Raw genomic sequence first — 12,424 nt, 5'->3', positions numbered from 1 at the left:
TCTCCTTATCTTAGTTTTATTGCATTGTTGTGCCAAGTAAAGTCTCTAATAAAAGTATGATACTAGATTTGGATTACTGCGCAGAAACAGTTTTCTTTGCTGTCACGAATCTGGGTCTAATTCTCTGCAAGAAACTCAGAAAATTATGCCAATTTACGTGAGTGATCCTCAGATATGTACGCAACTTTCATTAGTTTTAAGTTTTTTCATTTGAGCAAGTCTGGTGCCTGTTAGAAATTCGTCTTTACGAACTGTTCTATTTTTGACAGATTCTGCCTTTTATTTTGCATTGCCTGTTTTGTCATGCTTGATGGATTTCTTTATTCCATTAACTTTCAGTAGCTTTGTGCAATGTCCAGAAGTATAAAGAATGATTGTGTCACCTCTGAATATGTGAATTTTAATTGTGCACTAACCCTCTAATGAGTTGCTTTAAGTTTGGTGTGGAGGAAGTTTTCAAGGGTCAAGAGAGGAGGATGATATACACCATGATCAAGGAGAGTGAAAGCTCTAAGCTTGGGGATGCCCCGGTGGTTCACCTCAGCATATATTAAGAAGACTCAAGCGTCTAAGCTTGGTGATGCCCAAGGCATCCCCTTCTTCATCGACAACATTATCAGGTTCCTCCCCTGAAACTATATTTTTATTCCGTCACATCTTATGTACTTTGCTTGGAGCGTCTGTTTGTTTTTGTTTTTGTTTTGTTTGAATAAAATGGATCCTAGCATTCATTGTATGGGAGAGAGACACACTCCGCTGTTGCATATGGACAAGTATGTCCTTGGGCTTTACTCATAGTATTCGTGGCGAAGTTTCTTCTTCGTTAAATTGTTATATGGTTGGAATTGGAAAATGATATATGTGGTAATTGGTATAACATCCTGAATAATGTGATACTTGGCAATTGTTGTGCTCATGTTTAAGCTCTTGCATCATATGCTTTGCACCCATTAATGAAGAAATACATAGAGCATGCTAAAATCTGATTTGCATGTTTGGTTTCTCTAAGGTCTAGATAATTTCTAGTATTGAGTTTGAACAACAAGGAAGACGGTATAGAGTCTTATAATGTTTACAATATGTCTTTTATGTGAGTTTTGCTGTACCGGTTCATCCTTGTGTTTGTTTCAAATAACCTTGCTAGCCTAAACCTTGTATCGAGAGGGAATACTTCTCATGCATCCAAAATCCTTGAGCCAACCACTATGCCATTTGTGTCCACCATACCTACCTACCACATGGTATTTCTCCGCCATTCCAAAGTATATTGCTTGAGTGCTACCTTTAAAATTTCCATTCTCTACATTTACAATATATAGCTCATGGGACAAATAGCGTAAAAACTATTGTGGTATTGAATATGTACTTATGCACTTTATCTCTTATTAAGTTGCTTGTTGTGCGATAACCATGTTTCTGGGGACGCCATCAACTATTTCTTTGTTGAATATCATGTGAGTTGCTATGCATGTTCGTCTTGTCTGAAGTAAGAGTGATTTATCATGATCAAATGGTTTGAGTATGCATATTGTTAGAGAAGAACATTGGGCCGCTAACTAAAGCCATGATCCATGGTGGAAGTTTCGGCTTGGACAACAAACCTCAATCTCTTATGAGAATATTATTCTGTTGTTGAATGCTTATGCATTAAAGAGGAGTCCATTATCTCGTTGTCTATGTTGTCCCGGTATGGATGTCTAAGTTGAGAATAACCAAAAGCGAGAAATCCAATGCGAGCTTTCGCCTTAGACCTTTGTACAGAGCGGCATAGAGGTACCCCTTTGTGACACTTGGTTGAAACATGTGCTATGCTATGATAATCCATGTAAATCCAAGCTAATTAGGACAAGGTGCGGGCACTATTAGTATACTATACATGAGGCTTGCAACTTGTAGGATATAACTTACATAACTCATATGCTTTATTACTACCGTTGACAAAATTGTTTCTTGTTTTCAAAATAAAAGCTCTAGCACAAATATAGCAATCGATGTTTTCCTCTTTGAAGGACCATTCTTTTACTTTTATGTTGAGTCAGTTCACCTATTTCTCTCCACCTTAAGAAGCAAACACTTGTGTGAACTGTGCATTGATATCTACATACTTGCATATTGCACTTGTTATATTACTCTATGTTGACAATATCCATGAGATATACATGTTACAAGTTGAAAGCAACCGCTGAAACTTTATCTTCCTTTGTGTTGCTTCAATACTTTCTACTTTGAATTATTGCTTTATGAGTTAACTCTTATGCAAGACTTATTGATGCTTGTCTTTAAGTACTATTCATGAAAAGTCTTTGCTTTATGATTCAGTTGTTTACTCATGTCATTTACCATTGTTTCGATCGCTGCATTCATTACATGTGCTTACAATAGTATGATCAAGATTATGTTGGTAGAATTGACACTAAGAAATTATCTTTGTTATCATTTACCTACTCGGGACGAGTAGGAACTAAGCTTGGGGATGCTTGATACGTCTCAAACGTATCTATAATTTCTTATGTTCCATGCTACTTTTATGATGATACTCACATGTTTTATACACATTATATGTCATTATTATGCATTTTCCGGCACTAACCTATTAACGAGATGCCGAAGAGCCAGTTGTTGTTTTCTGCTGTTTTTGGTTTCAGAAATCCTAGTAAGGAAATATTCTCGGAATTGGACGAAATCAAAGCCCAGGTTCCTATTTTTCCACGAAGCTTCCAGAAGTCCGAGGGAGAGACGAAGTGGGGCCACAAGGTGGCGCCACACTAAGGCGGCGCGGCCAAGGGGGGGCCCGCGCCGCCCTGTTGTGTGGCCCCCTCGTGAGCCCCCCGACCTAATTCTTCCGCCTACTTAAAGCCTTCGTCGCGAAACCCCAGTACCGAGAGCCACGATACGAGAAAACATACTGAGACGCCGCCGTCGCCAATCCCATCTCGGGGGATTCTGGAGAACACCTCCGGCACCCTGCCGGAGAGGGGAATCATCTCCCGGAGGACTCTACACCGCCATGGTCGCCTCCGGATTGATGAGTGAGTAGTTCACCCCTGGACTATGGGTCCATAGCAGTAGCTAGATGGTTGTCTTCTCCCCATTGTGCTTCATTGTCCGATCTTGTGAGCTGCCTATCATGATCAAGATCATCTATCTGTAATGCTACATGTGTGTTTGTTGGGATCCGATGAATAGAGAATACTATGTTATGTTGATTATCAATCTATCTATGTGTTGTTTATGATCTTGCATGCTCTCCTTTACTAGTAGATGCTTTGGCCAAGTTGATGCTTGTAACTCCAAGAGGGAGTATTTATGCTCGATAGTGGGTTCATGTCTCCGTGAATCTGGGGGAGTGACAGCAACCTCTAAGGTTATGGATGTGCTGTTGCCACTAGGGATAAAACATTGATGCTATGTTCGAGGATATAGTTATTGATTACATTACGCGCCATACTTAATGCAATTGTCTGTTGTTTACAACTTAATACCGTAAGGGGTTCGGATGATAACCTGAAAGTGGACTTTTTAGGCATAGATGCATGCTGGATAGCGGTCTATGTACTTTGTCGTAATGCCCAATTAAATCTCACAATACTCATCATGTCATGTATGTGCATTGTCATGCCCTCTCTATTTGTCAATTGCCCAACTGTAATTTGTTTACCCAATATGCTATTTCTTATGGGAGAGACACCTCTAGTGAACTCGTGGACCCCGGTCCATTCTTTTACATCGAATACAATCTACCGCAATACTCGTTTCTACTGTTCTCTCGCAAACAATCATCATCCACACTATACATCTAATCCTTTGTTACAGCAAGTCGGTGAGATTGACAACCTCACCTGTTTCGTTGGGGCAAAGTACTTTGTTTGTGTTGTGCAGGTTCCACGTTGGCGCCGGAATCCCCGGTGTTGCGCCGCACTACATCTCGCCGCCATCAACCTTCAACGTGCTTCTTGGCTCCTACTGGTTCGATAACCTTGGTTTCTTTCTGAGGGAAAACTTGCTGCTGTGCGCATCACACCTTCCTCTTGGGGTTCCCAACGAACGTGTGTGTTACACGCCATCAATAGGATTTTTCATATAATTTCTGGCAATTGTTGATCTTCCGAAATATTGCCTTCTGACGACGCTTTTTCCAGCAGAATCCTGGCTCCGGTGCGCGATCCCTCAATAATCATGAAACATGCAAAATAGATGAAATAACATAAATATCATCCCCAAATATGAAATATATCAATGAATAATAGCAAATTATGATATAAAATAGTGATGCAAAATGGACGTATCAACTCCCCCCAAGCTTAGACTTCGCTTGTCCCCAAGCGAAACTGAACTCGGTAAACAGGACCACATGTTTATGGAGTGAAGAGTCGATAAATGAAATACGGACAAGAAGCATCATATCAATTCACACAAGACATTCTAATGAACAACTTCCTCATATAATTCAACTTCAAACAAGTAGAGGGTAATCACAAATAAAGGTGCATAAGAAATCATAATTGGTAATGGAAAACTTCGTTCTTGGTCAGAGAACAATTAACAGATTGTACTTATCCATCGAGCAGCGCTCTTATGTTAAAGCTTATATGGCACAACTTGCATACTCAATCATAATAATCTCTTCATGATTATTGATAACTTTCAAAGCTATATTCATTCAGATAAAACTTGTACTAAACAAGGAAGAATAAAAGACATGATGAAGTAAATCACAATATAGATGGTTTGATTACAACAACTCAAATGCTTGCTTAAGATGGAGGGAAATAGGTTTACTGACTCAACATAAAGTAAAAGACAGGCCCTTCGCAGAGGGAAGCAGGGATTAAATCATGTGCTAGAGCTTTTTCAGTTTTTTAAATCATATAGAGAATAAAAGTAACAATTTGAGAGGTGTTTGTTGTTGTCAACGAATGGTAGCGGGTACTCTAACCCCCTTGCCAGACAAACTCTCGAAGAGCGGCTCCCATAAAGTTTATTTTTGGTTGGCACTCCTTCCAACCTTTACTTTCACAAACCATGGCTAACCGAATCCTCGGGTGCCTGCCAACAATCTCATACCATGAAGGAGTGCCTTTTTATTTTAGTTTTATTTAGATGACACTCCTCCCCACCTTTGCTTTCTCAAGCCACGGCTAACCGAATCCTCGGGTGCCATCCAACAATCACATACCATGGAAGAGTGTCTATTTGTAAAATTATAAAAGTTAATTAACTTGGGACTGGGAATCCCATTGCCAGCTCTTTTTGCAAAGTTATTGGATAAGTGGATGAAGCCACTAGTCCATTGGTGAAAGTTGCCCAACAAGATTGAAAGATAAAACACCACATACTTCCTCATGAGCTATAAAACATTGACACAAATAAGAGATAGTAAATTTTGAATTGTTTAAAGGTAGCACATGAAGTATTTACTTGGGATGGCAAGAAATACCATGTAGTAGGTAGTTATGGTGGACACAAATGGCATAGGTTCGGGTTAAAGTATGGATGCACGAGAAGCATTCCTTCTCAGTACAGGTCTTTGGCTAGCAAGGTTAATTAGCAAGCATAAGAGTTGAAGGAAGCAAACAAATATACATGTGATAGAAACAATCATGCATCTTCCTTGTAAGCACAAACAATTTTAACTTCAGAATAATAAGCTATGGAGCTAACAAGAAAGAATGACAATGAAACAACATATCTACATGTATTTCTCTTTTCTACTAAAATCTCAAAGTGTTGTTGCTATTGACCAATGCTAAGTTTGCCAAAACCAAATAGATTATTCAATGCTCCCAAAGTGATACCGATACTAATTAAAAAGATCAATCATATAATAGAGATTGCAAACTAAAATAAGATGTGCAATATGTAAACGATAAGACTTCTCATTAATATTCCATAACGATAACTCACACCAAGGGATACATAGACAACCAACTAAAGGAGAGATACTTCCACACCGCAACCCATCTTATATGATAACTTCCCTACTCATGATATGACACTACTTGATAGTAAAAAGTAAAAGATAGTGATGATGTGATACCGCGGCACTCCCCCAAGCTTGGAACAAACCAAGGGGATGCCAATACCGATGATGAATTACTCCTTTGGCGGTGGTGGTGATGAATTCTTGACAAGCTTCTCAACCAGCTCCTGAAGCTCTTCAATCTTGTACATGAGGTTGCGGATCATCTCCGAATTGTGCTCGACGTGGTTGAGAAGTATGTCCGACGGCGAGTCCCAACTCTTGGAGTTATCTCCCCACTCTTCAGCTTCAGGCTTCATCCTTCCTGCAGTGTTAGAACGATCTATATCCCAATTGCTAGGCAATGCTGCCTTGGGAGTCCTTTCAATTTGACTATTGTAAATTAGATTGCGGAAGGGGTTGTAGGTGCCTGGAGAATATGCCTTGGGAGCTAGGTAGTGACGTGGAACCTTTCCTCCGGTGCGAATTCTTGCGCCCCTCTTGGTACTGAAAGGGTTCTCCACCACCCTGATGCTTGCGATTGTAGCACGCGGGTGCGCACGCGAGTCTTCCTCCACTTCTTCTTCATCTTCTTCCTTGACGTTCTCGTCCACCTCTTTCCACTCGGGATCTTGAATATCTTCATCCGAAAGCTCTTTGCCCTTGTTGTTGGAGACCATGGTGCTTCTAGATTGAAAACAGATCCTGGCAGAAACAGCTCGAAATAAAACACGTCGAGAAACGATATACGGACCTCTAGGGGTCCAGTGGATTATATAGAATAAATTTTTACATCAAAAGGAAAGTACCAGGTCGAACCAGAGTCGGAGAGCGGCGACGAGGCGGCCTCCTCATAGGGCGGCGCGGTCAGGGTAGGGCCCACGCCGGCCTATGGGGGCGCGCCCTCGTGCGTCTCCTCCACTCCGTTTCGATCTCGTAATTTTTCATATTTTCCAAAAACAGCAAAAAACATTGTTCGGAAAGTAAAACGCGAACTTTTTATTACCAGTATTGTTACCTATTCAAAGTTGAATTCTGTCGGACTGTCAATTTGACCTTTGATGAAAGCTTCCGGAGTTACCACTCGAATAACATCAACATCTTCATTATAAGAATCACCTGAGATATAATGCTTGAGTCTTTATTCATTCACTACATGTGTGGCATTGCCTTTGAGAGAGCTAATTTTAATTGCTCCTGATCGATACACCTCTTCAATGACATATGGTCCTTCCCATTTTGAGAGTAATTTCCCTGCAAAGAATCTGAGACGAGGCCGATACAATAGGACTTTATCCCCAGTATTAAATTCTCTTTTGATAATTCTTCTATCATGCCATTTTTTAACTTTCTCTTTAAAGAGTTTAGCATTCTCATAAGCTTCACTTCTCCATTCATCTAGAGAACTCAGTTGTAGCAGTCTCTTATTACCGGCAAGTTTAGGATCTTTATTTAGTTCTCTTACAGCCCAATAAGCTTTGTGCTCTAGTTCTAAAGGTAAATGACAAGCTTTTCCATAAACCATTTTATAAGGTGACATCCCCATGGGATTTTTATAAACAGTTCTATAAGCCCACAATGCTTCCTTCAATTTACTAGCCCAATTATTTCTAGATTTATTAACAGTCTTTTGCAAGATAGATTTAATCTCTCTATTTGATAGTTCTACTTGCCCACTAGTTTGAGGATGATAAGCGGAAGCAATCCTATGATTAATACCATATTTAGCAAGAGTTTTTCTAAAACCACCATGAATAAAATGAGAACCTCCATCAGTCATAAGATATCTAGGAACTCCAAATCTGGGAAAATAATATCTAAAAGCATTCTCAAAGAAGTCTCACCATCAGCACTTTTTGTGGGTATGGCTTCCACCCATTTAGTAACATAATCAACAGCAACAAGTATATGAGTGTTACCTTCTGAAGAGGGGAAAGGTCCCATGAAGTCAAATCCCCAACAATCGAATGGTTCAATAACAAGAGTATAATTCATAGGAATTTCATTGCGTCTGGAGATATTACCAACCCTTTGACATTCATCACAAGATAAAATAAACTTCCTTGCATCTTTGAAGAGAGTTGGCCAATAAAAACCTGATTGTAGAACCTTTTGCGCGGTTCTATCTCCGGCGTGATGTCCTCCATAAGCACTACCATGACATTTACTCAATATCTCTTGTTGTTCATATTCGGGAACACACCTTCGCAAAATACCATCCACTCCTTCTTTATATAAGTGTGGGTCATCCCAAAAATAATGCCTCAAATCATAAAAGAATTTCCTCCTTTGCTGAGCTGAAAAGGTTGGAGGCAAGTACTTGGAAACAATAAAGTTAGCATAATCAGCATACCAAGGGCTATCTCGCGAGCTCACCTTTATTACAGCCAATTGTTCATTTGGAAAACTATCATTAACAGGAACAGGATCATAAGCAATATTTTCCAATATAGATAAATTATCAGCAACAGGATTATCAGCACCTTTCCTATCTATAATATGCAAATCAAATTCTTGCAATAGAAGCACCCATCTAATAAGCCTTGGCTTAGCATCTTTCTTTTGCATTAGGTATCTAATTGCAGCATGATCAGTATGAATTGTAACTTTTGAATCAACAATATAGGATCTAAACTTATCACAAGCAAAGACTACGGCTAACAATTCTTTTTCAGTTGTAGCATAATTTCTTTGAGCAGCATCAAGAGTTTTACCAGCATAATGAATAACATTCAATTTTTTATCTACTCGCTGTCCAAGAACAGCACCTACAGCAAAATCACTAGCATCACACATAATTTCAAAAGGTAAATTCCAATTAGGGGGTTCAACTATAGAAGCAGTTGTTAAGGCTTTCTTTAGAGTTTCAAAAGCTTCCTTACAATCATCATCAAAAACAAAAGGTACATCTTTTTGAAGAAGATTAGTAAGAGGTTTTGAAATCTTGGAGAAGTCTTTAATAAATCTCCTATAAAATCCAGCATGACCAAGAACACTACGAATACCTTTAACATCCCTAGGATAGGGCATCTTCTCAATTGCTTCAACTTTAGCTCTATCAACTTCAATACCTCTCTCGAAATTTTATGTCCCAATACAATTCCTTCATTAACCATAAAGTGGCATTTCTCCCAATTAAGAACAAGGTTAGTTTCTTCACATCTCTGCAAAACTTTATCAAGGTTCCGCAAGCAATTATCAAAATAATTCCCATAAACAGAGAAATCATCCATGAATACCTCTACCATAATCTCGCAAAAACCATGAAAAATAGCAGACGTGCATCTTTGAAAAGTAGCAGGAGCATTACATAAACCAAAAGGCATACGTCTATAAGCATAAGTTCCATAAGGACAAGTGAAAGTGGTTTTCTCTTGATCTTTAGTTTTAACAGCAATTTGTGAAAACCCAGAATAACCATCAAGAAAGCAAAAATGAGTATTTTTAGACAACCTTTCTAACATTTTATCAATAAAAGGCAAAGGTTAATGATCTTTCTTAGTACCCTTAGTAACTTTTCGATAATCAATGCACATTCTATAGCCTACAACTACTCTTTGAGGTATGAGCTCATCATTGTCATTAGGCACAACAGTCATTCCTCCTTTCTTAGGAACACAATGCACAGGACTAACCCATCTACTATCAGCAATAGGATATATAATACCAGCTTCAAGAAGTTTTAATACCTCATTCCTTACCACATCCTTCATCTTAGGAATTAGACGATGTTGATGTTCAACAACAGGCTTTGCATCGTCTTCCATATTAATGGCATGTTGGCAAATAGAGGGAGAAATCCCCTTCAAGTCATCAAGAGTGTAGCCAATAGCTCCTCGGTGTTTCTTCAATATTTCCAATAACCTCTCTTCCTCAATCTCTGAAAGCTTAGAACTAATAATAACAGGATATATTTTCTTATCATCAATATGAGCATATTTAAGATCATCAGGCAATGGCTTTAAATCAAAAACAGGATCTTCTTTTGGTGGCAATGTTATACCTAGATCTTCTACCGGTAAATCATGTTTAAGTATAGGTTGACGAAGGAAAATTTCATCAAGCTCATTTCTTTCTTCCCTAAAAACTTCACTCTCACTATTCTCCAAATGTTGCTGCAAAGGATTATTAGGAGCAAGAGCAATAGATGCACACTGTTCAACTCTAAAATCATTATTAGGTGAATCAGCTTTATAAGGAGATTTGGCAAATTTGGAGAAATTAAACTCATAAGATTCACCAGCAAATTTAGTCAAAATTTTCTCTTTCTTGCAATCTATAACAGCTCCACAAGTATTTAGAAAAGGTCTACCAAAAATGATAGGACAATACTTACTAGCAGCAGAACCAAGTACCGAAAAGTCAGCAGGATATTTAATCTTACCACATAGAACTTCCACATTTCGAACAATACCAATTGGAGAGATAGTTTCTCTATTAGCCAGTCGAATAACCACATCAATATCTTCAAGTTCACAAGAACCAATTTCGTGCATAATCTCCGTGTAAAGCTCATAAGGAATAGCACTAATACTTGCACCAATATCGCATAAACCATAATAACAATGATCACCAATTCTTCCACAGAAAATAATATGACCATCTTCCACATTTTCAGTCACAAGATCTTTAACTATTGCAATAGCAGGTTCAACTTTTATTTGCTCTTCGGGTTCTATAGGTTTCTTTTCAATTTTATTAACCGCACTATTTATAACAGAGTACTCCTTCATTTTAGCAGGAAAAGGAGTTTTTTCAATATAAGCTTCAGGAATAACATGATCCACAGTTTCAATTACAACACATTTATTTATAGATGAATCAATTTTATCTTTATACGGTTCATGAAACTTATCAAAATTCTTCTTAGGCAATTCATAATGAGAGGCAAAAGCTTTATAAAGATTTGCAGCAACTTGAGAATCAAGACCATAAGTAGCACTCATATTACGAAATTTATCAGTGTCCATAAAAGCTTCAATGCATTTATAATCATAATTTATACCTGATTCTCTATCCTTGTCGTTCTCCCATCCTTCAGTATTCTCCTGGATCCGATTAAGAAGGTCCCTTTTAAACTCTTTTTTGTTGCGTGTAAATGATCCAGAACAAGACGTATCCAGCAAGGTCTTGTCTTACAAAGAAAGTCTTGCATATAAATTATCAATGATAACATTACCAGGAAGCTCATGAATGGGGCATTTGAGCATTAAAGACTTCAATCTCCCCCACGCTTGGGCAATACTCTCTCCATCATGAGGCCAAAAATTATATATGCGGTTCCGGTCTTTGTGAATTTCACTTGGAGGATAGAACTTAGAATAAAATCGGGGCACGATATCATTCCATTCAAGAGAATCCCCATCATCCAATAATTTATACCAATGCGCCGCTTTACCAGACAGCTATATAGAGAATAGTTTCTCCCTCACTTCATCCATAGCAATACCTGCACACTTGAATAAACCGCATAATTCATGTAAAAACAGTAAATGATCTCCAGGATGGACAGTTCCATCCCCTGTATAACGGTTATCCACAACACGTCCAATGATTTTCATAGGTATTTTGTATGGAACCTCTTTCTCACCTGGCGCCTCATCCACTACCTTTGCAGTAGTAGTAGATTTTCCAAACAAACATTCAAGAGAAGATCCCTCCATAATGAATTATAGCAGCAGGCAGAAATAAAATCAGCACTAACAGTAAAAGTTTCCCTTACCAATTCCACTTACCAATAGCGCTTCACTCCCCGGCAACGGCGCCAGAAAATAGTCTTGATGACCCACAAGTATAAGGGGTGTATCGTAGTATTTTCGATAAGTAAGAATGTCGATCCCAACGAGGTCCTTAAGGTGTTGACAAGCAGTTTTGACGAAGGTTTCACTGTAAATGCTCACAGACAAGTATTCAGGGGGTTTTGATGTAGTAGTTGAATAAAGTACGAGTAAGTATAGTGCGAGAGTAACAATTGCAGCGAGTGGCCCAATATTTTTTAGCACAAAGGACAAGCCGGTTTGTTTACTTATAATGACCAAACGTTTTTGAGGACACACGGGGATTTAGTCTAGTGCTTTCGCTTCATATAGTTGATTAATCTTCATTGTTTTGATAAGTGTTGTGTGGGTGAACCTATGCTAATGCACCGCCCTTCCTAGGACTAATACATACTTGTGATTATACCCCTTGCAAGCATCCGCAACTACAAGAAAGTAATTAAGATAAATCTAACCACAGCTTTAAACTCTGAGATCCCGCTATCCCTCCCGCATCGATATACCAACGGGGGTTTAGGTTTCTGTCACTCCGGCAACCCCGCAATTAGCAAACGAGTACAAGATGTATTCCCCTAGGCCCATAAAGGTGAAGTATCATGTAGTCGACGTTCACATGACACCACTAGAAGAATAACACCACAACTTAAATATCATAACATTGAATATTACCCAACATAATTCACTACTA

This window comes from Lolium rigidum, chromosome 4 (genome assembly GCF_022539505.1).
Source record: "Lolium rigidum isolate FL_2022 chromosome 4, APGP_CSIRO_Lrig_0.1, whole genome shotgun sequence".
Taxonomy (NCBI): Eukaryota; Viridiplantae; Streptophyta; class Magnoliopsida; order Poales; family Poaceae; genus Lolium; species Lolium rigidum.
This window is presented reverse-complemented; position numbering follows the sequence as displayed.